Here is a 6,893-nt window from a genome sequence, read left to right on the forward strand (position 1 = left end):
TTTTAATCGAGTTCCAGTGACGATTTTCCGTCGCCAAGTATCCATAGCCGAAGGAAACCACCCCACGCGCGACATCTCCCATCACCGTCGTCTAATATAATACGCGATACGAGCGTGTGAAGGAGTGGGAACCCAGAACGCGCCGAGATAGGAGGGAAAAGGTCGCGTGTTGAATCGCCATCTTCTTCCCATTAAACGGCGAAAACTGATGCTGCATTTTTCGCTAAATTTCGCCCGTCGGCTATTTAAAATCCGAGCTGGGAAAAATCCCATTTAAAGAGCGGTGGCGGGACGCTCGACGGCGCCCCCGACCCCTTCTTAAAAGGGTAATGTGGGCCAAACGAAGAGCGAAGGATCCTGATATAAGGGCGCCCGCGGATTCGAACCCGAGGAACGTGATAGGTTTCGACTAGCCGAAATAAACTCGGCTCCCTCCCTCTTTATCTCTAGCGAGTTATAAAGGAAGGCCGGAGCTTTAAAAGAGTGATTGAGTCGAAAGGATTTCAAACGTGCTGATTTCGCTCAGCCCGCGGACAATTGCGCTCGAGGGTTTGGACAAAGCTGACTAAGGGCCCGTGATACTCGACGCGACACTCTTCGAGGATTGCCCGCGCTACGAAAACGCCCAACAGAAAAACACGCGGAGTCGTTGATTCTCTCCCCGAAGATATATCTTTCCAACGTTCCAAATAAAAAAAACTGGAGTCGATCGCTCGAATTACTATTTACATTGGACTGAACTGGACTGATGGGAAAACTATTGAACACACCCGGGATAGGTTATATTTTCCCATCACATAGGGTTCTCGGATAAGGTAGACTGTTTTAGGTACATAGAAAATAACTTCGTTTAGCTTTTAAACACAATTTTCGTATCTAAACATGTGTTTTTCCTAGAGGTCAGGGATGGTTAACTTTTATTCAACAGATAAAGCTCTCAAAATTATTCGTAAAATGTTTTGATCAAGTAATTTATAGTTCTGTATTATCCGATTAATTTTTTGATAAATTTGTAAAATTAATCGGAAAAACGACGTTTTTTTCGATAAAAAGCTCAAATTTTACGAATAATACATGTTTTTTAATCATTTTCCGAAATATGAACCGGTAAATTTCTTTGTTTTCATTTTTTTCCCGAAAAAATCAATTTAAACATGGTTAATGATTAACCGTCCCTGACCTCTAGTTTTTACCTCTCCGAGGGGACAAAGTCCCCTAGGAGGGGTTATACAACGACCGTGTCTGTCTGTGGGTCGGTCTGTGGGTGGGTCTGTCTGTCAGGACTGCGAACGCGTTCGCATTTTCGGTGCAAAGTGTAATCACTGCGTACGCAGTTTCTCAAAGGGTTGGCAAAACCACCGTGTGACGGTGAGCGTTAACGGATGCATTTGCGGTTTGGTTTGGATGGTGTTTTTTCGCTCACCGTCGTGACGGTTGGTGTATTACGGTTTTTGTAATGTTTATGCGTAGGTTGTGAGTGTTGAATTTGTTGTGTTTGTGTTCTGATGGATGTGCATGTTGAGTCTGTTGTGTTTATATGGGCGTTTTCTCTCCAACGTCTTCCTAATGACTTTGGGACGGACCGAGTGCTGAGTGTAATGCTACCTCTCAACGTCCAATGGCAGGGTTTCCACCAGTTGTACACGGTATTCGTCTTAGTATCAATTTGCGATCGCATCGGGCGGGATTTGAACCCGAGACCTCCTGATTGACAGGCGGACGTTCTACCACAGAACCACCGACACTTGTTACGCCTTATTGAAAATTAGACCTTCAGCTTTATCGGAAGCGTATTTAATAGAGTACGAAATTTTGGTTTAATTGAAATAGAATTGAAATTGAAATTATTGCATCGAAGAAATTCTAATTTAGCGTTTCTCTATTGATTAAAAACAAATGCGCCACCCAGGTTTCGAACCCAGACCATTCGGCTTGGCAGTCGAGCGCTCTACCACAGAACCACCGATAGCTGCTTAGATTCACTGAAATTAAGACAGGCATCGTAAGCATAATAGGTAATAAAGTCTTTTTTTATTAATGAATTTATGAAGGCCTAATCTGGTATTTTTTAAAGGTTAAATCTTGTTTTAGCGCAGTCAGCCGAGATTAGAGGGTTAAAGGGTAGACCCTGTGGGTGGTCCACTTTCTTAACGACCTATATATATTGAGAATTTATTATTTATAATTACGCAGGAATTAATATATATAGAAGTTTCATCAGGCTATCAAGGTCCTGTTATAAATTAGTTGACGTAAAATGCTACGGCACCGTCAACAACGGGTTAAATGTATCCCGTCAATAATGTGAAATGATTTTTCTCAGTCACTCTGGTATGGAACAATACGCAGAGGTATTCCTTGATTTGAAATGAAAGACCTATATATAGTTCTGTTAATTCAAAGGAGATAATTTAACGTTAATTGCTTTAAGAGGTGGCGGTTAGTCAAGTGGCTCTCTGTGCTTTGTTGATGGTAAGGTTTTTGCTTCTTGTAAATACATTTGGTGTGGATATTTGGATATCTACGATTTCTAACGCAGTCAATGATTTCTTGGGTGTGCGAGTCATTATATGATATTGGAAATTGGACGGCATTGGTCTTTTTCATGTGGTATGCGTCACAACGTCAACAGGAAGTGAACGAGTCGTCCACTACCAGATATCTACGGTATCTTCATCAAGGGCGAGTGTTGAAATAAAATGAGCGTTAAAGATGCGGCAAGTATTTCGTAAGCGAGTAATTCCAAAAAGCCTCTGTAGATATTTCTTTCATTAAAATTTGCTTCGTATTATATTTAACTGATAAACTTGTTCTGTAAAAGGGTTTAATTCAATTGTGCATTGTTATAGTACGTCTAACTTACTGTTGTAACTACTTAACTTATGATATTCTGAATAAATTAAAATTGGTCGTTTCGTCTCAATTATTTTAATTATAATTAAAATTTTATACCGGGCGGGATAGAAATGGATTAATATTTTTAACAAATAACTCTAAATTGCGGAGATATATCTTTAAGGGTTATCTCGAGAAATTAATACCACTAGGGACAATTCTACCGAGGAGAGGTACATTTTGGCTTGCCAACTTGTTCCTAATTGTTTAAGACAAACGTCTACGTGTTGAAAAACAGAAACACTAAAATTTTAATCACATCATACGCGTTATGGCGCATTTCGAACCATTTATGTCGATAACGGGTCTGGATGGTAAACGTTTCCTAAACGTACTGTTTAGATTGTAAATAGGCCGTTTTCGTTTTTAGACGCCACTGTGTACGGCGTTTATAAACCGCGCAGCACCATTAACAGAGCTGAACCGTGTAATGATGTGATGATCGCTTTTATGGTTAGTATTGTATTTCTTTTTAACCTTTTACATAATATTATAAGATATGAGATGATTAATTACTATTACTGCAGGGTGGCGGAGTGGTTAGCAAGAGGAGCCGGGTTCGATCCCAGCTTGTGGCACTGGGTGAAAACTCGGAACAACTCCTTCCACGTTGAGTTTACAAGTTCTCTCTCCACTGGTTTAAGGGGTTTTACCCCTAGTTCTTCGGTTTCCCCTTCCATAAAAACTAGTTGAGGTTAACGGTAATAGTTAGTGTTGGCTCGCGTGGTATGAAGGGCTTGCCACCACCCTCCTACGCATTGTAACCCGGCCACCTGAACTTAATGACTTTAAAAGTCGCTCGATAACTTAGGCCTAAGGTGGTGCCTTAGGTATTAGCCTAGTTGATTATTATTATTATTTTCCACAATTACATCTTACGTTAAATATATAATAGAACTCTCTTCCTTGCTATTAAGACTCAGTTTTTAACCATTGTCCTTCTTTAGTTAAGTTTTACGATTTGATCTAGATAAGCAGGTAATTTTTTTCCGTAAAAAATCTTATTAATGGTGCTTTGTCGAATTGTAATTAAATTATTCCTAATAATTTAATTACAATCCGTCAAAGTACCATTAATAAGATTTTTAATTCATCAGTGCACTTTTTTCGTTAGACTACGAAACTACGTCACTCGTATTTTCTCTAATAATTAGAGAAAATATAAGTAATGGAGTCTGATGAATTTAAACAAGTTTTGGGTTTTTACGGTTTTTTCTATCAGAAAACTTAAAACTTTAAATATTTCAACTGCCTTTTTTCAAAGACCATTTCTTCACCAAAATGAATAATGGCATTTTTATTATTACTTAAGTTTTATTCTTCATCAAGCTACAATAAATTTGTTTCACAAAAATCATTACAGCTACGAAAAGATGTTGAAATAAGACTTCCTGAGTTTTCTAACAATAACGAGCTTGCTTATGGACTACTAGCCAAATACAGTATGAACACGAAACTGTGGGACACCTCATATATTATCCAAGTTGATAAAACAAGTAAAATACCCTGGGTAAATTACTAGAAACCCATTTTTAAGAAAAAAATACCTTATTCATGAAAAAAAAATCACTTTTTATAGCAAATAGGCTAAATGTTTCTACCACAATATATTTAAGAAACTCGAGTTGGTATATTTCTGACCAGAAATATTAGACTACGTAAAACATAAATCACTTTTTATTTTCATTAATTTAATTAATAAGCCCCCAATTTGAACAATATTGGTTCTTAAAACGTTCGGTAGATATTAGTGTTTGTATAAATTTTATGAGATTAGAAACTTCCTCCCCTTATCATGGTTAAGAACGGTTTACTTGGCCTTAGTCCAGTCATTTCTAGCTTATATTATAGTTGGCTGGAACAAATGTTTCATAGAACCATTAGAGGTATTGCAAAAAAGAATATGAACATCGATTAATTTTTTGTAATAATTTTAGTGTTTTTCCGTTAGACAATTATATCCAAATTCTATACTAATATAATATATAAAATATAAAATTAGAGAGTCATTAAGACCACCCAATAGCGTTAATACTCGTTTTATTGTGTGTGTGATAAATTAACTATAGATAAAATGACTAAATCAAAAATATATTTCATATTTGGGATCTAATTAGCTATAGAATATTATGGATGCAAATATTAAAAATACTGTTAATATATCTATATTTAAAAATGAAAGACTTAATTCTTTCTTATCTTTTGACTAATGTATAATCGATAACTTAATTATCATATTTTCGTACAATTGTGAAATTAACTATCTGATATGTAACTTAAATGATATTTACTAAATTGTTTCTTTTTAAAACATTTAATTTCTGCCGTTTCAAAAGGTAAAACTTGTTAAATTTATTTAAAATAGGATTAGGGTGATATAATTACCTATGTTTCAAAAATGTAGTCTAACTTTAATGAATCAATAAGTTAAAAAATCAAATAAAAAAAGAAACACATGAAGCAAAATTTTTGTTTTCTAGAATTCACCACATAAGTTGGAAATAAAATTCAAAACAAAAACAGCATGCAACCTATGGATTGAATAGAAAGAAATTTAGGTTGGCGAATGCAGTAGTACCATCATGTACAGTGGAAATTGAACTGCCAGAAATATGAGAATGCCCTTTTGGAACTTGGTGTGCTGTTTGCTGAAGCTGAGTTAGACATTCCAAAGGATCTTAATCTGAATCGTTTAGCTCACAAGAAGAGACGAAAGTGGATGCTAGAGAATTATGTGGGTGTGGATGACATAAACCCCTTTCCTCAATTGACTTATATTCGTTTTGTGAGTATATTTTTGTTTGTGGGAGGGAAAGTGTTTTAATAAAATAATGAATAATAATGCATGCTAGTTTATTGCTGACTGTCTCTGCTTTTGTAACACTTTACTCATTACATCCAAAGTGTCGATAAAGTGGCGATAGTCACGTATCAAAGCAATATATATATATATATATATTTCAAAATATTTTCAATTTTTTTTCTTCAAATTGCATTATTAAATCACACAGCGCCATCTATTTTAGTGTCGATGAACTATTCAAATTTAAAAACGACTGAAATTATACAATCTACCCTATTTTAAGTTTTATGGGAAAACTTACATAACGAAATCACCGTGTAAAGATCTAAAAACAAGCTATTGAACGTTTCAATGTATTAATTTTGAAATATTTAAAAGTTCATGTTTCTAAGAGTGTCAAAAATTTATTTAAATTAACATTATACTTAATATCTTTAAAACTAATTTAGATATGAAGAAAATTTTAAAAACAATGGATAGACAACGTTGTCAAACGTAAATAATTAAAGATTCAAGATTATCAGAATAATACATTGTGCATAAAACTGAAAATGCTGTTCATTTCAATTAAAGTTTGTCAAGTTATATTTAAATTATGATACTTTATTTCTAGATCTTTTAAAGGTCATTGTATCGTGTGTTTAATTAGCTTCAATTTGAAATACATCTTTAGGAAATCCATAAAGCAGAACCCGTGTAATTCAAACAAATATAAACTTTATATTTTACGTGAATTTTAAACAATTTGGGTCAAAACCCAGTTTATATTAGCCTTAAGCATTGTACATATACATATGTTTTATTTGAAGGACGAAGGAAGTTCCGAAATAGACAACTCTCTTACGCATCTAATTTTTTTTTTATTATTTTGGTCAACCGCGGTAGGGCGAGTAAAGGCCCAAACACACATACGGTTCGCAAGTGATTTCGCCTGCAAATTTTCGCGCACGCGCCCATGCGCCATGACTTCCATTCTATTTAAGTCACGCGACTCGATTTGCCAGCGAAATTTCGCGCGCGAAGGCTATGTGTGCATCCACCTTTAAAGGTTCAAAGAAAGGGCGGAAACCCAGCAGCAAAGCTCGGAAAAAATTTGAACCGTTTTCAATAATAAATGTTATAATACCATTTTGATGTACTAAAATATATATTTATATTTATTTAATAATTATACTTTCAGGGTGATACACCGGTT

The sequence above is a fragment of the Leiobunum rupestre genome, chromosome 8, assembly GCF_980474605.1.
Source record: "Leiobunum rupestre chromosome 8, qqLeiRupe1.1.hap1, whole genome shotgun sequence".
Classification (NCBI taxonomy): domain Eukaryota; kingdom Metazoa; phylum Arthropoda; class Arachnida; order Opiliones; family Sclerosomatidae; genus Leiobunum; species Leiobunum rupestre.